This window comes from Sphaerodactylus townsendi, linkage group LG13, assembly GCF_021028975.2.
Source record: "Sphaerodactylus townsendi isolate TG3544 linkage group LG13, MPM_Stown_v2.3, whole genome shotgun sequence".
NCBI lineage: Eukaryota > Metazoa > Chordata > Lepidosauria > Squamata > Sphaerodactylidae > Sphaerodactylus > Sphaerodactylus townsendi.
Genome location: NC_059437.1, coordinates 45,931,608 through 45,956,753, shown reverse-complemented (window position 1 = coordinate 45,956,753; position 25,146 = coordinate 45,931,608). Strand labels below are relative to the sequence as shown.

The following is a 25,146-nucleotide window of genomic DNA, read 5'->3' as shown; positions in this document are numbered from 1 at the left end:
GACCCAAGAGTTAAGTCCGGAGGAGATCTAAGATCAGCTCTGGAAAAGCGTGCCCAGGGCTGGACGGAGATGACTACATTTTGCAAAGAGGGTGCCCTGGAAACAACTTGGGCTTGTCGAAAAAGAAAGGTCTCGGAGAGGCAGATTTACAGAGGAAATAACAAAGGAGGGGCTCTGGAGGGGGGGGGCAGACCGAGATTTACTTCCGAGTAAACCCTACGGAGCTGGAGGGAGCCGGCTTTCAATTAAGAGTGCGCAACACAGCAGCCCTTTATTGTTTAAAAAAGGGATGATGATGATGATGATTATTATTATTATTAATGTCACGGCTGCCGTTTTTTTAGCTGGTGGTTGGCTTTTCATTACCTTTCCAGCCTCCCCCAGATTATTATTAATTAGTTTTGTTTATTATTGTTGATGTCACAGCTGCCAGTTCTTTAGCTGGTTGTTGAGAAATCGACAACAGCCACAACAATGATTATTACTTAGTTGCGTTTAACATCACAGCTGCCAGCTCTTTGGCTGGTTGCTATTATAATTACACCATCGCCTCTGCCCCCTTTTGCAGGGGAGGAGGAACTGGGGGTGGGAGCAGGCGATTCCTGCGTGCCCCTTCTGTCCCTTGGGTGGGCGAGTGCGATTCCGGAGCGCCCCGTTTGGAGGCAGAAGAATCGGAGGGGAGGGGGAGGCGCGATGCAAGGAGGTTCACTCTGACCCGGCTGCGCAGGAGGAGAGAGGCGGAGGGTGGGGGGCGTCTGTCTGTGTTATAATACCCCCCTCCCCCCCCCCGCTCTGCAAAGCCGGCGAGCATCAGCCAGCCAGAGAGACCCGCCGGGGCTGCCTTCCTTCCCCGCTCGGGCTGGCGGTGCAATTGCTGAGTGTTGGATTTGCGGAGTCCCCTCCCCCTTCTCTCCCCCCCCCCCTCCGCCTCCCGGTGCTCGTGTGAAACCAGCAACGCGAGGGGAGGGAAGCTGGAGGCAGAGCGAGGGAGCCGGAGGACGAGACGATGGTGAGCGGGTCTTAGGGGGATGGGACGGGATGGGATGGGGCGGGTGCCTGCTTTGTATCTCTCGCTCGCTCGGCTCCGTGGCGCTCCCAAAATAAGCCCTGGCTCCTGCATGCGGATCTGGCCGGCTTTGTTCGGACGGGGCCAGCCGGGAAGAAGCCGGGGCCCGGCGGACGCAGGGGAGGGACGGGGCTCATTGTTCCGAGGTGGGGGTGTGAGCCCGGATTGCTATGGGGATGGCGGAGAAATTCCGCACAAGCCGCCGCGCATGCATGGATGCAAAGGCGCCCAAAGCCGGCATTGTCTGGGGGAGTGAGTGTGTTTGTGAATGGGGGAGGGGGGGGTAGGGATCCCTGCAACGCCAGGGGGGGGTCTTGGCTCCTTGTCATAGAGGGATATCGCAGCCTCGGTTGTTCTGGAAGGGTGGCATGCTCCGGAGAGGAAGGACACCCCCTCTTTTTCTCCCTCTGGCTTCCAAGGCCATGCATTGTCCAGGGCATTTCCCATGCTTGGTGGCAATCCAGCTTCCCCCCAAAAACTTCTCTACATGATTCTTTCCCTGCTTTGAGACTGGTCCCCAAAACAGATCAAGAGTCAGTGTCAGTTTCATCCTTGCTGCCATAGGTTGGGGTGTGTCCCCCCCTTCTTTAATTAACTGCATTTCTGAAAAATGCTTGGGATGAATCTCTAAATGCGGATAGCATCTTCCAGTACTATTTCACCAAATCCTGTCTGTTCCCTCCCCTATTCGGGCTCCTTTCTCAGCTTTTCACTGCTTAAGGTTTCCGACTCTCCTTTGATAAGCCAAAGCTCTAAGCTCCGCTAGAGAAATATGGATTTTCTTCTACAGAGCGCAGATAACCTTTATTTTGGTACAGTTAAAGAGTGCTGCTCCCAAATATTGACATTGGTTGATAGTATCATCCTCAGGATGAAATGGTGCAGTTTTCTCTAAAGCAGACTGCCAGTTGAAGTTTCTGAAGAGCTTGAAAATGATACCTCTAACTTGGGAAATTGTAGGGAAAAATAATTTAGCCGCACGCTGGCGAGAACTTGATATTTATTTTCACACAGCGTTGAGCGGGGGCGGGGATCAATAACCAGCAAACATAGCTCTTATGTTACTTACAATGTTCTGAGCAAGGTATAAGTTGAAACTAATATCGCATCCAAGCATTAGCCAATTTTATTTCAGCTGTCTAGTTCAGCCATGGCGAACCTTTTGGGCTCAGTGGGTCAAAAATTCGGAAAATGCCTAACTTGACTCTCCTGGCCTGTCACACACCCCCTTGATCAAAAGAGAAACAATTTCCACACGTGTTTATTTTTTAAAATACAGTCCAATCATGCGTGGTGCCATGTATTGTATAAAGAAACGTCAAATAATTGCAAAAATGATTCAGAACTCAAACAGGAAGAATAGTTGGTGTCGGGTACTGGTGAATGCTGGCGTGTGACTGAAAATGTTATGGAGGGTTACCTTTGACACACGTATCATAGGGTTGCCATGTCTGGTCTAATTCTATAAGAAATCAAAATGCATATTGGCCTGTGATTCAGGAACATTGGGGCGGGGGGGCGGGGAGAGAAATGACTGCTACTGTATGTCTATTTTTATTCAGCATTTCTGTAAATATATATAAAAATGTATACAGCGTACCTCATTTGGTGTGTTGATTGTATTCTTGTTCCTTGAATGAACCAGTTCAATAAAACTTCGAACTGCTTAGGATATTAATGGGTATTCCAAACCCTCTGTCTCAATGCTGGTGAATTCGTCCTAGATTGTTCCCCTTAGAGAGTTCCTGTTTTGGTCTTTCTTATCAAGTCATTTCTATTGATATAAATAAGGGCAGTCTGTGCTTTTGACTACAGAGTTGGTGTGATATTACTGAAAAAGTAACTGATGCTGTTGGCTTTCATTTGTGTGTTCAGAAGTTCCAACTTCAATTGGTTTTACGTTGGATGGACTGTAGGATGACTTTATTATAAATTAGGATACAGCAGTGCTGATAGTTGGTGATGGCTTGTGGGCTGAGCAGAAAATTCTTCTTTTGCTCTTCGAATTCTGCCATGACTATGCTTCAGACTCTTGACAGTTTTGAGCTATCAGGTGTATGCAAACATAAATATGACCAGTATTGAGGTCTTGATCTCCTGCTTGTTATTTGCTGTGATGTAAGAAGCCAAGAGCTCTAACAATGTCTCTGGAAGGCATATAGTAGCTTTGGAAAAGTAAAACCTATCAATAAACTCATTAGAACTGTTGTAGCATCAAATCTATAACCTGCTGCTCTTAATATTTTATTGTCTGGGTATAAATCGTTGACATGAATGTTGTAAATAAATGCCTTTATGGCTTAGAGCGAAACGTTCTTGGTTCTCTTCTTCCCTGAACAGTCTCTTAGAGTGATAACATTTGTAATTCCGTGCTGAGACTGTTCAAAATTCTTGGCTTTCTTCTGTCCAAGGTGTTCCAAGACTATATAAGAGTAGAAATCTGGGCCTTTTTAGTTTAGATGGCAAAAATTTTATGTGGGGTTGGGAGATATGATAGAAGTTTGTGAGATTATGCCTGGAGCAGAGAAAGTGGATAAAGCAGACTTTTTTTCTCCATCTCCCTAAATACTGCAACTTGATGGTACCCAAGGAAATTGAAGGGCAATAGATTCAGGATGGACCCCAAAGGAAGCAATTCTTTAATCCTCAAGTCATTCAACTGGGGAATACACTACCTGTGGATGGTGACTGATGGCATAAGTGGTTTTTAAAGGGGATTGGACAGATGCATGGAGGAGAGGCCTATTAGTCGCTATAAGCCATGTTGACTAAAAGGAACCTTCATATCTAGAGATTGTGAACCTCTGAGTACTGGTGCGAGAAGGCAGCATCTGAAGAAGGCCTTCTTGGCCTCTGTGCCCTGTTGTTGGCCCTCCAGAGGAACTTGTTGACCACTGAGTGAGATACTAGGTGGGGCCACTGGTCTATTCTTATGTCTTCTTCTTATGCCCTTATTCCCCGGGCCTTGACTGTCTATGGGGAAGTGTTTATTAGAGTATGTGCCTTTTTGCTAGGTGCAGTTTGATTGGTCTCCCACTCCTATTTCTAGCCTGTTAGGCTTCTGTGCTTGACATTTATGAACATTGGTCAGTACCTGGAAATCAATCATTAAAACCATAATTATTTTAATACTGAATACCATCAACAAAGGCTTTCAGTTTTCAAAATGCTTCTTACATACATTATCTTCTTGCAAATCTTCATAATAGCCCTGAAAGGTCATTCAGGAGTATTATTATCCTCCATAGCAGCAGCCAGTAGACCTCCTCACAAGTTGTAGTGAACATATGTACAATCCAGGTACATTATACACTTGATTTTTCTTTATATGCATATTGAGCAATTCTTGTGTTACAGTTAATGCCCACACAGTTGAGCATGTAATTTAAACCCCTCATTTATCCAGGTACTGGTTCCTGATTTCAGTTGCAGTGAGCATGGAGTGGCTGTTTCTAGCAAACAGATATATGAATGTACTTATAGGATTTATGTGTGTTCACTGTAATATGTAAACAATGCTAGGAAGAAACCAACTAAAAAAAAGGGTGGGGGGACAAAACCATACACTAGTTAGTTAATATCCTACTTAAATAATCGAGACCTGTCTTCCAAAAGCTTTCAAAGGTGGTATAGAGAGGGTGAGATCATCCCATAGTTCATGATGGGGGCAACCACTGAAAAGATCCTGTTCTTCATGGATGTTTCCTCCCCTCTGAAGGCATGGTAGAAAAGAGCCTGAAATAACAATTCTAGCATCTAGGCAGGAGTTTGAAGCGGGGGGTGGGGACTGGCTGTGTAATGCTTTATAGTTTACAATTCTGGAGCTGAGGATCATAGAATCATAGAGTTCTCTAATCTTGCCTATACATTTTTTTGATCTATACTGGTTTATGTAATTCATGTAACCTTTTATGTGCTCCTTGAATATGGAAATAATTCAGCAGTTGAACTGAATTCTAGTGAGGTTGTTTTGCAAAGTGAATGGATTTAGAATGATATTTAGTTTATTGGCAGCTTTGGTTTGATCACTTGTATGTCTGTTGTGTGATTAATCTTTGCAATGATGAAAACTAGATTGTTTTTCTTAAACAAAAGTTTGATCTACTAATAATTGAACAAGAATCTGTGAACTGCATAGAAGTTCCAACAGGAGAGCTTCATGTTGACTGCCCTTACTGTATGGTGACTACAGTTGCCCGAACATATAAATTTTTCTCAAGGTACACCAAGAGCAACTGCAGGAAAAGATCCTGTTCTTCATGGATGTTTCCTCCCCTCTGAAGGCATGGTAGAAAAGAGCCTGAAATAACAATTCTAGCATCTAGGCAGGAGTTTGAAGCGGGGGGTGGGGACTGGCTGTGTAATGCTTTATAGTTTACAATTCTGGAGCTGAGGATCATAGAATCATAGAGTTCTCTAATCTTGCCTATACATTTTTTTGATCTATACTGGTTTATGTAATTCATGTAACCTTTTATGTGCTCCTTGAATATGGAAATAATTCAGCAGTTGAACTGAATTCTAGTGAGGTTGTTTTGCAAAGTGAATGGATTTAGAATGATATTTAGTTTATTGGCAGCTTTGGTTTGATCACTTGTATGTCTGTTGTGTGATTAATCTTTGCAATGATGAAAACTAGATTGTTTTTCTTAAACAAAAGTTTGATCTACTAATAATTGAACAAGAATCTGTGAACTGCATAGAAGTTCCAACAGGAGAGCTTCATGTTGACTGCCCTTACTGTATGGTGACTACAGTTGCCCGAACATATAAATTTTTCTCATAAAAGCATTATTCCAAGAGCAACTGCAGAAAAATATGCTGGTGTGTCTCTGAGGTAGTAGCTTTACGATTTGCAGATCTTGCAAAGTAGGCAATATAATCTCTCACTAGTTCAGTGCTTCCATAATGGCTTGAGCTGGCTAAATATTAAAAAGGTCATTGCAAAATTCTGTCCACAACTTTTAAACTTAAAGGTTTCACTGTGTGTTTGCACAAGTCTGGCTTAACCAAAGCTCCAGAAGCCAGTGGCTGCTTTTGATTACTCTCCAGTTCATTGTGATGCCTGAATTCAGTTGCCCAGCCAATTGGATGCTAAACCAGGATTGAAAACCACAGTTTGTACCTGGTTTGTTAACTGCTGTTGCTTTTAACTCTGGTTTGCCATGATGTCTGACTGCAGAAATCACAGTTGGTTTTGGTGTGTTTCTCCTTTCAGTCTCCTGCCTACAGAGCAACAGTAAAATCTAGCACTGTAGATACAGTTAACTTTCCACGTTGGTTTATTAGAACAGATTTTCCTCTCTGTTAAGAGCAGCAGACTGTAATCTGAAGAACTTAGTTTGATTCCCCACTCCTTCACATGAAGCCTGCTGGGTGACCTTGTGCTAGTCACAGTTCTCTCAGAACTCTCTAAGCCCTACCTGCCCCACAAGGTATTTGTTGTGGGGGAGGAGGGAAATGAAGGTGATTTGGGACTTTGGGACTCCTTACAGTAGAGGAAAGTGGGATATGAAAACCAACTCTTCTTCATCTTTCTGTATCCTCTCTGTGTGCTCCTCATGACTCATCAAATACAACTATGTTGCTTCAGCCTCTCCTGGGAGAGTATTTAAAAAGAAGCAGGACAAAAGATCTCATTTAATCACCTGCTTTTATTCAGTTTGCCAACATGTTCAATAGAAAATCATTCTGCACACAATATTGTTACAGTTAAAAGCAATACACTGACTGATGTGCTTTCCCAAAAGAGAGGGAACTGGCCGTGATCACGTGATTCTTCCCAAGCTTTTATTTTCTTTCCGAGAGAAAATTGGGTTAAGGAATTTGGTGAAATGCCTTAAAACATGAGGTGTGTGTGTGGAGTGGTAGTAGTAATTCCCCCCTCCTCCCCGTTCAGAGTGAAAAACTTTAGGGAGTGCAGTGATGCGGCTAGATGGAAAGCAGAAAGGAACAATGTGTGAACATCCTTAGCTAAGAATGAGAAGGATGGTTATCTTACCTTAGGCTTTTCTGCAGCCTGTGAAGTTTGCCAATACTCTGCGAGCGTTGGAAGGAATCCAGGGATTGTGTTGGGAGATGAAAAAGAGGGCAAAAGGCAGAATTTCTAGGATCTGCGAGCAAACTGTGGTCTGTTAGAGACCGCTGGTAGATTAATTAGGGTTTGTTGTGATCCCTGAATGCAGCTACTTTTATGTCAGAAAAACTATTCATGGAAAAATATAAGGTTTGTTAAAGGGGAAGAGCAAGTAGAATAAGAGTCATAACACTTAGTGCTGAAATAGGTCTTGTCGTTTCTAGATAAGAAGCAATGTCAGATGCAGTTGTCTTGGGCGAAAACTGTGAAATTGTGATTTCTAGGCACGCACAGAACAGTTAGCCCCAATCTATCTAGCTGTGAAGGGGCAGCCATCCATTTATGGTCAGGAAATCAAGGTTAATAAAATATGATGTCGCTGACACTATACGTGAATATTGTGTAGATCATTTACCTGGATTAAATTGGATGCAAAGTAACCTGTAGGGTAAAGCCATTGCTGTGGTTTCATTAACTGATGACTTCCCAGTATAGGGAGGGATGCGCTTTCTGCTGCAAATTTGTGCTGCAAAGGGTATTGTGGTAACTATGATTTTATTTCCCCAGCCTTTTGTTGAGTTGGCTTCTTGCCTCCAACGCCCTTGATAATTTTTTTCCTGATTTTGTTGTTGTTGTATTGTGTGGTGTAGTGGGTAGGATTGGAGAACTCTAATCTGGTGAAAGTTTTATTTATGTTGCACATATAGACAATATATACAGAAAGAGAAAAAGGAAAAGTCCAAATCTGGTCTCCCCTCCCCCTTACAGTAATAATTGTAAAAGAGAAAGAAAACACACACAATTTTACACTAAGCAAATTATGAAAACAATATTAGAAGAAGAGGAGAAGAGTTTGGATTTATACCCCCTTTCTCTATTGAAAGGAGCCTCCGAGGGGCTTACAAACTCCTTTTCTTCCTCTCTCCACAACAGACACTTTGTGACGTAGGTAGGGCTGAGAGAGTTCTGAGAGAACTGTGAGTAGCCCAAGGTCATCCAGCAGGAATGTAGGAGTGGGGTAACAAATTTGGTTCACCAGATAAGTCTGCCTCTCAGGTGGAGGAGCGGGGAATCAAACCTGATCAGGGGTGCATGGGGTCCAAATGGCGCCCGGAGACCAAAAACCTTCCGGGCGCCCCCCTGCGGAGCCCCACTTACTCACGAGTAAGCACCACGAGTAAGCACCGCAGTAAGCACCCTAACCCCTCACTCACTCACCCTTTCCTTTTCCCGCAGGCTCTGAGACTCGGCTTCAGGGAAGCTGCCGCTCGGGCAGCCTGTCTCTATGACTTTCTTAAAAGGGCAAGGCTCCTAAGGCGGGCGCCGACATGTCGGCGGCGGCGATGGTGGTGGTGGTGGGTGAGTGGTCAGGGCCTGCTGGGCGCCCCCAGAGGCATGCGCCCGGCGTCATGGGTGGCCCCATGTCTCCATAGGCGGTGCGCCACTGAACCTGATCCACCTGCATTTAACCACTACACCATTCTGTTTCTGTTCTCGTTAAATAATGACATGAAAGAAATGAAGAGAGTAAGATGCCAGCTACACAGCACATGCTTAGCATTGAGGAATTCTTGATAATCTTTGACCCCTGAACTGGCTGGTGCGCCAATCCTAATCAGAACATTAGAATTGTCTTTCAGGATCAACTTTAAATGACCATCTAATATTTTATCTTCACTGATGTCTCAAGGAGGTTTGCAAGCAGGGTTGATATCTGGATATGTTGTCCATGAAGGTGGACTTTCCAGAGTGAACCATCATGAGAAAAGTTATCAATAGATAGATCCTCCGTGGATTCTTTCCAGTCATTTTTTTAGCTTTAGCAAATCGGAACTGGTTTTCTCAGGCCTCTCTGAAAAACCCAGGAATGTGCTGAGGGAGGGGAGAAAGGCAGAAGTTGGCATCTTTGCTGAGGATTAGCGGGAGGAAGACATCCATCCACCTCTTAGCTCTCGAAGGTCAAGACTGAGAAAATATATGTTGCCTTGTAAATGTCTGTGAAAGACTGCATCAAAAACTAGATTCCCATTAATTGTGAAAACGATTTGAAGCATTTAAAATCTAGTTGACGGATGTACAGACAGATGAAAAAGCCCTCTGATCGACTCCACGGCAAGTCACCTAATTGGAAGCATCTTAGCCTCTAGGATAAAGAACATTCATCATAAGCTCCATATACAGCCTCTGCAGAGCTGCCAGTTAGGAAAGTCTAAACACTTTTAAAAAATAGATGAAGGATAATCCTTTCTTTAAAAAAAAAATAGCCTCAGGTTTAGTTTGGCAAAACGCTTTAAAGGTTCTGGAGATTCATTTTGAAGCGCACTGAGGTTTCAGGATGCATAAAATCACACTCTGCTTCTCACGAAAACAGCACAATAAAAGCAGTTCTTTGTATGGTGCAGCGTGGGGGAGAGATACCCTTTCTTACTGCTGCTATAATGATGCCTTTTGCTTAATTTGTCGACATTTCTAGGCTGTTAAACAAGTGAGCAATAGCCCCAGCGCCTCTGTAGCCGGAGAATTTTTAATAGTTCTGCTCCTCAGTTGTTATGGCAGCATAATTTCTCCATGCAGCACTTGAAAGTGTATTGGTGTAATTTCTTCGTAGACCTTTTCTCATTATAGTAAACAATCTCTGTTTGATTGGGGTTATGTACTGATAAAGGGTCCCCCCCCCTCCACTTTCTTGGCCTTCCTTTGACTTGTATTTTATTTTTCTGTTTTGATTGCTGAGGTTGGGCCCCCAGAATTAATCTCATCCTAGACAGCTCGAAGACAGCTCATCTGGTTTATAATTAGATTATCATGATGGCGGGCCTATTTAAACACGGTGTGATTAAGCAGAGGTGTCTTTTGCTTCCGGATAAATGGCAACTTGTCACACAGGTGAGTGCTCATTTAGATGCTCAGAAAGGAACCATGCTCTTAAAATTCAGAGTGTTCACCTTTTTGGGGAAGGAGTCAGCGAGGCAGTTTCATTCCTCCCAGACTTCCTGAAAATATGGCACCTAAGAGTATTTATTTGTTTTTACATATGTAAGCCCAGCTTCTTATACAGCCTTTCTTGGGGCAATAGTTACCTTTTAAAAACTCTACACTTACTCTGATAAGATGTTTTGCAAAAGGCACTGTGCCTTCACAGCATTCAATGCCCTGCCTACTCGCAGCACAGGGCCTTAACCTCTATGCCAAACTGGCTGGTCATGTGGTGAAGAAGACCTCTGCCTAAAGCCCTGAAAAGCTGCTGCCATTCTGAATTGCCATCTAAATATCGACTTTGATGCACTGTGGGTCTTGTTCAGTATAAAGCAGCTTTGTGTGTCAGCATGTTTGTTGCTGTTTACCAAAAATGATACAAACTTAAAAAAACTTTCAAAAATCTGCTACCTGTTAAATTAGGGACATCTTTTCTTTGTGCATCGAAAGCTTTCAAATGAATTTAATCTCACTGATTCTTGCTGTAGCCTTTAAATTTCAGATCTCTTAAATCCTTACTGGTTTGATTCAGGATTTTTCTGAACATCCCATTTTATTTCCTGCTCCTTCTTTCTAACTCCAGCACAACTGTTGGTTGCGCAAGAAGATTCTTGAATGCAGTTAGGTACAAAGGCTATTGCTTTATGCAGTAGCCTGTTGATTGTGAAGCTATCATTTAGAACAGGGGTAGGGAACCTGCGGCTCTCCAGATGTTCAGGAACTACAATTCCCATCAGCCTCTGTCAGCATGGCCAATTGGCCATGCTGGTAGGGGCTGATGGGAATTGTAGTTCCTGAACATCTGGAGAGCCGCAGGTTCCCTACCCCTGATTTAGAAGGATAGAAAATGACATCTCTAACCCCCTTGTACTATCAGTGAAATAATGTAAGATCAAAGAAATGCTACTTCGAAAGTTCCATTCTTCCCCAAGCTGGTTAGAATGATGGAACAGTGCTCAGCGGTCGGCCCTGCAAATCCATTGTGAATCAATATGGGTCACCTGCCAGGTTCCATTTAAACCATTAATTTTCTGGTTGGTAATAGAAAAAGCTTCCACTCAACTCAAAATAGTGCCTTTCTCCTAAAGTTTGATGCTTCCCCTCTGGATGTCCTCTAGGGAGGGAGGGCCAGAGACCTCCCACAACTTTAGAACTAGAATTGAACATCAGCCTCTCAAAAACTAGCCTAAAGCGAACTCATCAGCATGTTTGCAAGAGGTTCTTGTTTTGGTAAATCTCCCTGAAAACATAATTTTTTTGAGAACCCTTTCTTATTGGCCAGTTTTTACAGTGGAGGAGTATTCCCCCAAGGCTCCATCTCATGACATTCCAGCAATGCAGAACACAGAAACCTCATGGTAGGAAGCCTGGTCATATGTGTAGAGTCACACTGGCATCAAAGGCTGGTTTGCGTAGAGAAATTAGCATGGTTCTTCCCACATGATTCTCTTCCTTCAAACATATGCTGTTGCCACATTCCATTCGTTAATGGAACAGTGGGATGAAGTCCTATAGTGTTCCCATAATAGTCCCTGAACGCCCTTCTTATGCAATCATGGCACATGGATTGCTATTAAAAACGGGTAACCATGACTGATCATGAAGTTTATAACATGGAGGTGGCAGAAATATTGGTATAGTATGGTATACAAGACAGTTGGACTGCGAAGAACTGAGTTGTGATGTGTAGTTGTTGTGATGCTCATTAGATGACCTTGGACCAGTTTTGGGGGGATGTTAGCCTCCAAGTGGGACCCGAGGATCCTCTGGATTTACATGTTACCTCTAGACTACAGAGGTCAGTTTCCCTGGAGAAAATGGATGCTTTGGTGTGTGGCTTTGTACCCCACTGAGATCCTTCCCAGGCTCCATCCCCAAATCCCCAGGAGTTTCCCAACTGGCAGTCCTACCCCACCCATCCCCTGCATCTGGCAGTCCTACCCCACCCATCCCCTGCCAGAGTCCAGGGGGGACCCTGGCAACCCTAGTCATTCTCTTTCATTCTGACTTACATAGCAGAATTGCTGTGAAGATAAAATGGAAGGGCAGTGGAGTACCTTATGATCTGTGGGAAAAGGATGGAACACAAGTAAGAAATAATAATAGTGTTGTGAGAGCTCCAGGCAGTGTGTATTATGGGTGGCATTTAAAAGGTCAAAACAGATGTTTTATGCGCATACACTGTGTCAAGCAAGAAAATACTGTGAAAGTTTCAAAGGTCATCAAGATGGTGGGGAGAAGATCTTGCACATGGCTGGTTGCCTTCTCATATACACGTATTCATATACATGTATTCTTATGCATTTCTTTACATTGTATGTGGCTGGTTCGTTCATTACACGCAGAGCAGGGATATGGATCGATGCGCTTACCTGATGGTAAGGAACATAACACTAGCCCTGCTGGATCAGACCAGTGGTCCATCTAGCCCAGCCTCTTATAGAGTGGCAAACCAGATGTGATGGAGGACTGACAAGGTATAGAACAGGGCGTGCAATAGGTATATTGAACGTTTTCAGAATTTTTTAATGGGCTGAACACGACCCACCTTTGATTTATTGAAGGCTTTCACGGCTGGAATCACTAGAGTATGGTGGGTTTTCTGGGTTGTATGGCCATGCTCCAGTAGTATTTTCTCCTGACGTTTTGCCTGCATTTGTGGCTGGCACCTTTCATTTGTTTGCAGTTGAATAATCTGTTCTGTGTCAAGTTTTGCCAGTATGTCAGCAACATGCACTGAAATACGTATTGAAAAATAATTTTACGGTAGTTAAGGGTTGTAAATTTAAGAGCTTTCCACTGTGTTTCAGATGTAAATGTCTCCCTCAGGCTGGATAAGTACAATATTTGACTTTATTTTGTCAATGGAATGTCAGGTGGAATATTGAAGATGAATCTTATCCTAAACTGGCAGCATTCTGCTTCCTGCCATGTCATACTGGCATAACTTGTTCGCTTGCATTTTGAGCCCATCTTCTTTAATTCAGTGTGACAACATGAAAAGTGAGTTATTGACAGCAGCTAAAGCTGAGACCATTACAGCAATAATCAATAACACGCCTGCCGCAATAATGACCAGTACCAGGAATACATTTTTTTGATATTGATTCAAAAATTATGCCTTCCCTCCTCCCTCCACAGTTTTACATTTGATTTATACAACAAAATGTTTGACTTTGCAAAGAATGCCGCTCATCTTAAATATTAAGGGAAATGGTGAGAGATCAAGATATAAATGATGCATTCTGATTTAGAGCCATGGTCATGCTGGTATGGAAGTTCTCAATATAGTAAGTGGATTGTGCGTTGTTCTTCAAAGGACAAGATGTGAGGTGGGAAGAGAACTTTCAGACTGGTAGTGATAGTAAAACTCACCAGTTTGCATCGTTTCCTAAATAACCCAGCTTAGCCCAAACTTGTCAAACCATGGGAACTAAACAGGGACAACCATGATCAGTAATTGGATTAGGGGCCACTAAGTAAGACCAGAAGTGTAGCAAGGGGGGAAAGCGCCTGGTGCACCAGTGCATCCTCTGCCCCACCCCGGAATGCCCCTGCCCCGCCCCAGAATGTCCCGCCCCGCCCTGTTTGCCCCACCCCTGCCTCAGAATGCCCCACCCCTGTCCCGGAATGCCCCGTCCCTGCCCCGGAACGCCACGCCACGTCACACCACGCCCATGCCACGCCCCCATAGGGGTGCGCACCCCCGCCCCTTGGAGTAAGACAATAGTTGCTACATAGAAAGAAGCAATGGCACATGTGTAGACCATCTCTCCTCAATTTTGTCTTGAACACCCCATGGTTGGTTGTGACTTGATGGCATGTTCTCTTCATCCAGGCTGCTGAATCCTGAGTCTTGATAGATTGGCCCCATTCTTGTATTTTGCCATTCCTGATAATATCTACAGTTCATGAAACATTTCCTTGCTTCATTAGCTTTGCTTGAAAACTCCCTCATGCCTGTTTGTTTTTCCTGAAAGGGCAAGCTGTACTGAGCATGGAATTGATTAGGATCTTTTCCTTCCCTGCACGTTCTAATCTACCTGTTCAAGGAAGTCCAGCCATGCTCCCTAGCTGAGTCTGTAGTCGGTCATGCTTTGTAGCCTAGAATTACCCTTAGCATTACTCCAGTCAGAAGAGCAATGCCCAAGTGGTGAGTGTTTGAAAGACCAAATAGAGTTTTGGTTTGTATGACCACCAGAGATTGAAGCCTTTTGCGGGTGCCTTTTTTGTGAGCCAGGTGTGAAAAATGTGCGATTTGTGGAATGAAATAGCAGCCTAGTGTTAATTTAAAGACAAACATAATTGTCCCACATAACTTTTTGTGAGACATCAGCTCACTTAGATGCCTTGGTGCAGTTTGTGTCATTTTTGTCTCTTTTTAAATTTATTTTTGGGATGATTGGAAATAAAAACCAATGTTGATGTTCTCTTCGGACAAGAAAGCAGACTTGGAAAGAGATCCTTGTGTCCATCTATGCGAGAATCTACAAAGGATTCTTGAGCCAGTGGCTGTTCTGGTGAAGATATTGTTATCTTTTAGATGCTGAAAAGCGCTCCCAATGACATCGTTGCAAGCAAGAATTCAGGTTTGGAGCTCTGCAAGTCTTTGAACTTGATTTGAAGACATCTCCTTCCCCCCAATCTTTGACCTCTAATCTTTTGCTCTCTTTTTTCCTTATTCTTTTGAGCCCATTCTCCATTCCTTTTTTTTTGTCTTTAAGGAAAAGAAAAAAAGACTGTAAGACCAGGGTTCAGGCAGGGTATAAATCCAAACTGTTCTTCTTCCTCTGGAAAATGAAGCCTAGACAACCCCCAGTGCTTGTATTTCATTCTGGCTTGTACATCGGATATTTGGCTTCTTCTTTCATATCTTTTAAATTTTGCTGAAGTTGTTAAAATATTCAAATTATTTACTTAAATTTGAATTGGAGACTTTCCCTATTTAAACTTTCGCACAAAACTCTCACCACTTCTTTTCATACATGGCAGGATAATTATGGCATTTTAGTACTCCCTCATAACTTTTCAATTCATAGCAGACAGGCTAGTGCAGAATCAATAAAGGCAGCAGGAAACAAGTGGATGAGAACCTTTAGCAATATATCGTTGAGGGGTTAGGTCCGGAAGCAGGCTTGGGCAATGACTGCTAATATGAGATATTCTTGCTGTGGCTACAAGAATGTTGGGAGTGTTGGCTCAGTGAAAAAACCCTCTGCTTTGCATGCAGAAGGTTTTCGGTTCAATACTCAGCATCTCCTGTTACAAAATGAGACAGTAGGTGATGTGAAAGACTTCCACCTGTTACCATGGAAGAAGAAGAGTTTGTATTTACACCCCACCTTTCCCTCCTGTAAGGAGACTCAAGGTGACTTCCAAGCTCCTTTCCCTCTCCCCACAAAAGACACCTGGTGAGGTAGGTGGGGCTGAGAGAGTTTCAAAGAACTGTGACTACCCCAAGGTCACCCAGCGAGGAATGTAGGAGTGCGGAAACACATCTGATTCACCAGATAAGCCTCAGCCACCCAGGTGGAGGAGTGGGGAATCAAACCTGGCTCTCCAGATTTGAATCCACCTGCTCTTAATCACTACACCATGCCGGCTCACTTCTTGTCTGAGTAGACAACACTGGCCTTGATTGACCAATGGTCTAATTTGATATAAGGTCTGCTTTGGTTGAATTATCAGATGTGATAATTGAGAGCACACCCCTATTTGCATCATAAATGTTGGAGGATATCCAGCATAATCTATCCCTGGGAAGGGGAGGGGGGTTACAATAAGAGTCTACAAGGCCAGAACCAGTGGTGGGATCCAAAAATTTTAATAACAGGTTCCGATGGTGGTGGGATTCAAACAGTGGCGCCGCCACACACACGCACCTCCAGTCCCTATTGGGCAGGGATGTTGCTTTAGTAACCCCTTCTCAGCACTCAGAAAAAATTAGTAACCACTTCTAGAGAAGTGGTGAGAACTGGTTGGATCCCACCTCTGGCTAGAACTGAACCAACTTGACTGCACCCTAGAGAGGAAGTTCTCTTGTGCCACATAACACAACTCTGTTTGCTTTTGACAAATGTTGCTGGGTGCGAACTTCATTAATGGAACATTGCTTTTCATCAAAAGCTGGCATTGTGATTAAGGCTACTAGCATGCACATGTTTTCACAGCGGTGCAAGTGGAAGATGCTTCCAGTGGAACAGACCGTCGGGTCAGCATTAAGCATATGGAATGTCCCAGATAAAATACTGCAGAAAGCGCCTTCTTACTGTTTAATCCTTTCTTTTCCGTCCTTGTAATGCCTTGTATTTTGGCTGCAGATGAATTAGTTCTGTCTTGGTCTGGATGTGGAGCGAACGGATGGTAAAGTGGGGCAACGGTATAGACAAAGCAATCCTGCTTTTTGTGTCTAGAGGACCAGCTTTTCAGAACAAAAGAATACTTCTCAGTCAGGAAGTGCGAGTCACCCCAGCCAGTGGAAAGCTTTGAAATGAATAAAGCTTCTGAATATTAAAACAACTTGTAGCCAAACTCCACGTTTAATGAGGCCCAAACAGATTTTTCCAGAATGACTCGTTGACTGCTTTACAAACTGATAGCAAGGAACCAGAGAATCATGTCTGAGTATACATGCATATATAACTGCAGTGAAAAGGAACGAATAGAAACAGGTTTGTTGAGAAGCCAAATGGGAAACCATAAAAAATGTTTTTGAATTTCCTCTTTCTGTGCAGCGATCAGTGAGCAAACAGGTTGCAAGGCTAGGAAACAAATTTGATTGCAATTCTCAAGAGTTAAATTATTCTCCCTATGTTGAAAAAAGTGTCTGCTATTTTGCTCGTGCATTTGTTACTGGGGTAGCACCATCCAATGGGTTGGGTGCCCAGATGCTGCTGCGCCGGCCCGCCACTCCCATGGAGGCTTCCGGGAGGCATAAGGAGGTTTGAAAGGTAAAAAGCCTTCCTGCCTCTGGGAAGTGGCCATTGGGCTTAATGGACTGGTGGCATAAGTCCTAAGTTCAGGCTACCTTTTAAGCTTTTTTTTTCTGAATCTCCAGCCCATCCGTTCCTTGTCTTTAAATGTACAGTTTTAGCTGGAAGTCTTTCCCCCCGTTTCTGTCATTTTCAGGTAGACTGCCGCCACCATTTCCCCATCTTTAAGATTATGCAACTTGTTCGGGGATTTGCAGATGCTAAATATAATAATTGTCCAATTTGCCTCTTTTGATGAAGCTATTCAGTTCATATCCACAAGAGGAGATTGTCCATGCAATTTCTGTCTTTCTCCTTGGGAGGTTTTTGACATTTCCTTCCTTGTTAGCTTTGCCCTTCTTGGAACAAATGTCACTTCAGACCCTTTTAACAACAGGGAAAAAGAATTGCATTTATTTTAGACCGCTCATGTCATTTCAGATGACATCAAATGACTGACTTATGGTAAGTCAAAATGTCAAGATTATGGATGTTTGGTTCTCTCTTTTTTTGTTATAACTTTCATATTGGTCCTGTGAGGTGTCTTGGAATCCAAGACCATAGTAGTACTTAAAAACTGTAGTCCTCACTTGTAATTTTAAAAAAGGGAATTTATAGGAATATTATGATTCAGATTGGGGTAAATGCATACCTTAATGAGCAGAAGTTCTACAAGAATATTATTTTGGTGAATTTGTTAGCGTATTATTTTGGTTCCTGTTTTCTGTGTTGCTGGAGGTATTTTCAAATGTTCCAAGTGAATATTGTGAATGCATATGTGGATTATGGTTCCAAGCTGTGCCTCAAATGGATGCATTACTTGCTTACTTCATTTATACCCCACCTTTCTCTTCAGTGAGTACCCAAGATGACTTACATCATTCTCCTCTCCTCCATTTTATCCTCACAACAACCCTGTGAGGTGGGTTAGGCTGAGAGAGTATGACTGGCTCAGGGTCATCCAGTAGGCTTCCATGGTATGAGTGGGGATTTGAACCAGGGTCTCCTAGTTCCTAGTCCAACACTTAACCACTACTCCACACTGGCTCTCATAATCTTTGGAATGCATACACACAGCCTATACCCATGGTGGCAAACCTATGGCACTCAAGATGTTCATGGACTATAATTTCCAACAGCCCCTGCCAGCATGGCCTTTTTTTAAAGGTACAGGACCAGTTTATTAGTGTGACATGGGATGCACATGAAATGCAATGGATTGGATCCTGCAATCTGTCAGTGGAAGATGCTTATAGTTGGAGATTGTCATTGTTTCATGGAAGAAATGGTTTATCATCAAAAATTTTTAAATTGCCCTTGGTGCACCTTCCTGGTTTTTAAAAGTAATTTGTGTTTTTCTACTTAGCGTTCAGTCCGTCCCATGTAATATTTGGGTTTGCAGTCTCTATGGCACAATGTACAAGGGAGAGAAAACCAAATCCTGGGAAACTGAATCCCACAGCTAGCTCAGCTATAATGTCTTGGCCTTGGGAAGTTTTAAAATTACATTTGTTGTTACATTTGTTATAGAAAGTAATGGCCTGCCTTGTCTTCTCTGCAAATGTCCTTTGTTCAGTGTTTCTTTTGCAAGCTTGACTTTGCACTGCAGGTTTTGGGAATGCTAAAAGAAAGGTAATTGGTATACATAGTGGGGCCTGCGGTCAAAACTTTGACTGGTAAATTCCAGGGCATGCAACCTTGCCAGGCAATCCTGTTGAGCGAACTAGGGGAGAATCAGAGGTGAAGCAGGTAGTGATCAGAGATGGGGCTGTTTCCGTGCAGGTGCGTTGCTTCTCCCTTGAGGTATCTTCTGGCCCCTACGCTGCTCTCTTTCAGGCACCATGCCAGCATATTTCTGTTTATTCAGGCTTTTAATTAAGAACTTGATCGCATAATAATGTTTTTATAATTGTAGCCTGGAAACTGTCGTTCATTTTAGAGATGCTTAAGATTTATGTTTTATTCCCTAGCTTAGTTTCTAATGCTGGGTTTTAATTAACAGCTTTTAACGTTTGATGTTTTAACTGTGTTTTATTTTGTGAGCCGCCTTAGGCAGTTTCTGGGAGAGGTGGCATAATTTTTTCCCCTAAAGAATAAAGAAATCTCCGTCTCTCTCCCATCAGTGGTTCATGTTCTTTCGGTCACCTGTTGCTGTCTCCCATTCTCTTGATGCCCTCTTCCAAAGATGGTGGCATTGCATTGCCAAGAAAGCTAGATACAGCCTCAGCCCCTGTTCAGCTCTTTAACAGCTGCACTTTGCTCCATTTGTTCTTCCTCTTGAATTCCCTAGTCTACTTCTTGCACAATGATAAAGGTAGTTCACTGCACAAGCACCGGACCTGTGGGGTAATATCATATCACAACATTTAGTATGTTTACAAGGTAGTTTTCCCAGTCATCTGTACTTTATTCCCAGTGAGCTGGGTACTCATTTTACCAACCTTGGAATGATGGAAGGTTGAGTCAACCTTCAGTCGGCTATCTGCAATCAACTTCTGTCAGGATCGAACTCAGGTTGTGAGCAGAACTTGGACTGCAATACCGCATCTCACCACTCTTTGCCACAAAAATCCTTACCTGCATAGCTGCATAAGGATTTTTGGATTGTGACTTCCCAACCTAGGAATTTCCGGGCTCTTGCATGCTTAGCTGAGGTCACATAGGTTAGTGGTCTGAGAGCATTTCCCTGTTGCAGGTCCAGCCCGGGTTTCTTTGTGTTACACTCTAATCAGATGGGGAAGGTAGGAAATGTACTAAACATCAACTTTTGCTCCTTAAAAATGCACTGCATTAAATACAAGACCTGTGGAACACAAGTCAATTTAGTATGTTGAAGTTGCTTTTCCTTCCCTTTTTTCCAGAGTGCTTCTGGATTGTGTCTCGAAGAGGCTGGGACATTAAAAACAAAACAAAAACTAATAACAAATAACTCAGTGCTCTACAGCCCAAACTAGCCCCCCCCCCATAAATCTGCCCATGGAGGTGGCGTGGGGCTGCACCAGTGAATTTGCCCTCCTTGGGGTATTTACCCTGGTGGAGGGGCAAATGGGTGGCTGCCACAGCCCTCCATGGCGGGTAGACATGACTCAGAGTGCTTCGGCGCTGCCCCGAGTCTCTGCTGGTCTAGTAGGGGTGTTCCAGAGGCATGGCCAGGGGTTGCGCCAACATTAGTCAGCTTCCACCCAGCCTTTGCCTGCTGGAATGAGGGGGCCAGGGGCCTGGGCTTATACCACCCTTAAACCCATAGAGCTCAGTGGAGGACTTTTTGGCAACTGGGAGACTTTATTTTGTTTTTTACCACTCTGTGCCTCTGAGAAGCCCCCCTGGAGGGAATGGGGCATCATCACAGTGGTGCTGTGTCCCACCTCTGGGGGCTCTGAACTGGACTGCCCAAGTTCAATCAACTTATGGCAGCCCCACAAAGCTGTACCTCGTGGGGTCTTCAAGCAAGAGATGAGCAGAAGTGGCTTGAACCAAAGTTTGTCAGTTCAGACTTTGCATTGAGTTAAAATGAAGTGAAAGTCCAATGTAAAGTCTAAGTTGAGTGTCGGAGGTGGGGCTTAACTTCTCTCTATGTCTGCCAACCTGAGTTCCATATCTTTTACTTGCTTACTATAACTGTACAACTAAATCAGTTCAGGCCATGGTTCTTAAACAAACATGATATGGAAAGGAACCTTAAGAAGCAAGTGCTGATTTGATTCCCAGCTGCCAAGACAAATTGATCTGTTAATCAAATTGTTGGGTCTGTTCCAGAGGGGTAAACCGTGCCCTTGTTGGTTGGTATTGCTGTCGTCCAGAGGGGCCTAAAGTCATCTGCATAACACGATAACTCGGGCTCTGAAAAAGACCTTTGCCCTGGGGTGCAGTTGAGAGGGAAGGTGACACAGAAAACCTTTTTAATTTTTAAAAATGCATTAAGCAAATTCTTGCCGCCCTTCACAGAGTATAACTCATTACTCCAATAAATGCTGTAGTCAACATTTGTCAAAGTTGGCGATAGACAATTAGATTAAGTGCTGTTTCTTCTCCATCATTAATGATGTTAAGCTGTATTCGTTGTATACGTGGCCAGTTAAAATTACATCTCCATTTATGCTACTGCTATAATTTTTTTCGTTGAGCCGTAGGACTCTGCAACCCCCCTGGGAGTTGATGTTTGGCAGGCTAAACTTTTCTAATAAGGTTATAAAATACCAAAGAGCAGCAGCTCATTTTCTTCTGTCATTAGCAGCTGTTCCTTGTGTGCCAAGTCTGGTGTGATGTTTTGCAGTGTTTGGTATTATTGACATGGGGACCTCTGTGTGACAGCCACAATTTTTGTTACGGTCCCAGAATTTGCTCGGGGTTGACCCTTTGAACCAGATTTGGAATCTATCTCCAGGGGGTTGTCTGAAAGCTGGTGGTGTGGGAGGCATCTTCCAACTGGAGTTGTCCCCTTTGGACAATCCAGCCATTCACGGCACCAGTGGGATGGATCAAATTAAACATAAAGGGGCTTATTGTGACCACAGGATAATCATAGTTGTGTTTGGTGGCCTAGTTTTAATAATTTCAGCTATTAAATGCAGAGTGGGAAAATAAAGCTATTAATGCCTGCTTGTCATTACATTCACTTATTAACCTACACAGCAATTTCAGAATGGCTGTGCAAAATAACACCACTGTGAATTGTGTTCCTGTAAAGCAACTTGCCCAGATTAGTTTCTAAACTACCGGTATATTGGCTGTTGCTTTTTGCTACTTGTCAAAACCCTGGCTTCCAAGAGCTGCTGCAGGCCCAAGATTTCTGTTGTCCCAAGTCACCTAACTAGTTTATCCTCAGAAGGGTGTAGTACATTGAGATTCAGATGTCCTTGGGCCCATCGCCGTCTTACTGAAAAATGGTCATGGTTTTTGTTTCTCAGTTTCTATTTGTGCTCTGCAGCAAGGGTTGTGTGTGTGTCAAGGAACGTTGTGAGAGTTGGGAGAGGAGTTGCGTGTTTGCAATTGGTCCACAGCCATTAAAGCTGAAATGAAACAAAGGGTTATCTAGTCCAGAATCCTGAGTGGCCAGCCAGATGCCCCTGGAAGGTCTATAAGGACACAGAATCTTTTCCTTTTGGTTCCCGGCAGTAGTTGATATTCAGAGGATTGCTGCCTTTGGACATGGAGGCTCCATTTAGTCACTCTGGCTATAATAAATACTGGTAAGCCTGTCTTCCATTAATCTGTTTCACTCCCTTGAAAAGCCATCTAAGCTGGCAACCCCCACCTATCCTTCTGTCCCTGCCTCCAAGACTTCTGCTCTTCAAGAGCAATCATCCCCAGCCAACTGAAGAAGAAGAAGAGTTGGTTGTTCTGCATTGCTTTTCGTTACCAAAAGCTGTCTCAAAGCAGCTTATGATTGTCTTCCCTTCCACCCCATAATAGGCACCGTGTGAGATAAGTGGGACTGAGAGAGTTCTAAGAGAACTGTGACCAGCATCATGTGGAGGAATGGGAAATCAAACCCTGTTCACTGGATTACAATCTACTGCTCTTAACCACTGTACCATGCTGACTTCCATGGTTATGATCTGTGGCTCTGATCCATGGTACAGTAACCTTGTGGCTACACTACTGCAGTAACCTTGTGGCTAGACTACTGCTATATTGGCTTGTTACCAACTCTCAGCATAATTCTACCTCACAGGTTTGTTGTGAGCATAAGAATGGGAAAGGGAGAACCACATTTGTCATCCTGAACTCTCTAGAGGGAAGACAGGATGAAAATGTACTAGACCAATAGCAATCTCATAGTCACTTAATAAAATTGTTGGCTGGTGTGTGTGGGATGGACAAAATGCTTCTCACACAATGCACAATTAACTTGTGGAACTCACTGCCATAGGATGCAGTGATGGCTGGTAATGCTTAGATGGCTTTAAAAGTGGACTAAACGTAATCATGGAGGCTATTAGCCATGATGACTGAACAGAATGTGTTCTGAGATAGTGTATCACAACTGATTGAGGGCTATTTCCTAGTTTGCGGGATTCTTGTGGTTGTCTGATTGGACTCTATGGGTAAAACAGAACTTGGTGGACCTTTGGTTTAATCCAACAGGGCTCCTGTTAAGTTTTAAATATTTGTTTTATTCTATTTTTGTCTCACTGAGACTCTTTCAAGAGGCTCTGGGTAGTATATGCAAATGCTTCCCCATTTTGTGTCTCATTACAACCCTGCAAGGTAGGTTAGGTTGTAAGAGGCTGATTTGTCCAGTGAACTTTATGGTTGTTCAGGATCTGGAATCCTGGTCAAACCCTGTCCAGTAGTGGCATAATAATTAGAATGTCAGACTAAGGTCGAGGAGACCCCAGTTCAAATCCTCACTCTTCCATGAAGCTGTTACTCCTTTGCTGCCTCACTCACTTTATAGGCTGTTGTGAGGATAAAACAGAGGACAGAATGATGTATACTACCCTGAGCTCTTTGGAGGGATGATGGGATAAGAATGCCCTAAATAAATAACTCCCACACTGCAAATGAAATGGATTCCTTTGGTGTCAGTATTCCCAATTTGGCCCTCCATCCTCAAGATGCTATCCTTTCTTGACTTCAACCGGCGGAGTTGCAGTGATATGTTTTCCGCAGCCTAATCAGCTACCCGCGATCTCCAGGCCAAATGCCTTTCTGATGAGGTCCCTAGGCTGCTTTGAGACAAAACAGCCGCTGCAGACTCTTGAGGGATGAGAGGCCTCATTAACATTGTCTTGTAAGACACTCATGTTCTAACATCTGCGCTCAATAGTAAAGCCATTTAAACTATTGATTTGTCTGCTCCCCATTTTCCGTGGAGGAGACTGTTTTTGTTTCAGTTCTGTCCCTGCCCCTCTTACATTTTCTCTGACCAAATTGCCCTTCTCCTTCTCATTTGGACTTGATGGTATTCAGAAAGCGGGTTATGGCATCTTGTTACTCCTGGGCAGGCCTCTTGCGGCCTGCCTCAGGTTTCTCGCATGAGAATCTTGTAATCACTTTCTCTGCAACTTGAAGGGTCTTACGGAGCCTTTTGTGAAAATAGCTTTTCTGATTGCTAGGCAGTTCAGAATGAGAAGCCATTTCATTTACTCATATGCTTTGAATAGATTTAAGGCTGGAAATAACATATGTTCTGGCAGAAAATAGCCGGTGAGTTAATTGTAAATGAGGTCTGTTCAGAGGTGGGAGATGGAAAGTGTCACCTTTAAAGACACAAGCTGATGGCGCAGATCCAACCCCTTGAGTGCCTCGGATGGGGACTCTTCAACTGATCAGTCTCAAATACGTGGAGGCAGATGAAATGTGGAGGTGAGTGTCCTTTTCGTGGGAGGTGGTTGGCTTTAAAAAAATCTGTAGTGGCTTTTGGCTTACAAGGCTAGCCCAGGGTTTTTAACCCAAGTGGATTAAAATCCCCCCAAAGCCTTAGCATATATTGAACATCATGGTGTGGTGATCAGAATATCAGACTATGAAACCCACATTCAGGTCTCCATTCTGCCATGGTTACCTTGGACTACTAACGGCTCATTTAACCTACCTCACAGGACTGTTGTGAGGACAAAATGTGGGGAAGAGTGAAAACCAGGTAGTGATGATGTGAAGGTTAACTGGCTTTAAAAGGGACTACATATATACATGGAAGAGAGATCTGCCATCAACAGCTATTAAGCCTGATCTGTGGCTCTTAGCCATAATGAAGACCATGTGCACCATGTCTGGTGCTTGCCAAGTAGTTTTAGAAAGTGAGTGGGACTAGGTTGGGCTCTTGCCCACCAGGGCTGCTGACTGGCCCTTGGAGATTTGATTGGCTGTGCAGATTTAAACAATGTTGTTTCAGCGGCAGCTACCACCACAATGTTTAATTCTCCCTCTCCTTCCTATTTCCCAGTGCATTAAAAAAAACTCCTCTTCTCCCCTGCATTTGGACTTCCTCTGTACATGAATGGCTCTGCTTCCCATGGCAGCCATTTTGTGGTTGGCTCCACCTCCTGAAGTAGCCATTTTGTGCTTGTACCCACCACCCTGTATCAGAATTCAAAAGGTGCCCACAGACT

The 25,146-nt window shown here is 43.6% G+C and overlaps 1 protein-coding gene across 8 annotated transcripts in view; it reads left to right on the top strand.

Annotated features, from left to right (window-relative positions):
• The first annotated feature begins 640 nt into the window (after positions 1 to 640).
• The window catches only part of ARVCF (ARVCF delta catenin family member), a 482,167-nt gene continuing 457,661 nt past the window's right edge, over positions 641 to 25,146 (top strand). For all 8 annotated transcript variants that reach the window (XM_048514629.1, XM_048514620.1, XM_048514626.1 and 5 more), the window contains exon 1: positions 641 to 1,009. The gene's annotated coding sequence lies outside the window, so the exon portion shown is untranslated. The remainder of the gene's footprint in view (positions 1,010 to 25,146) is intronic.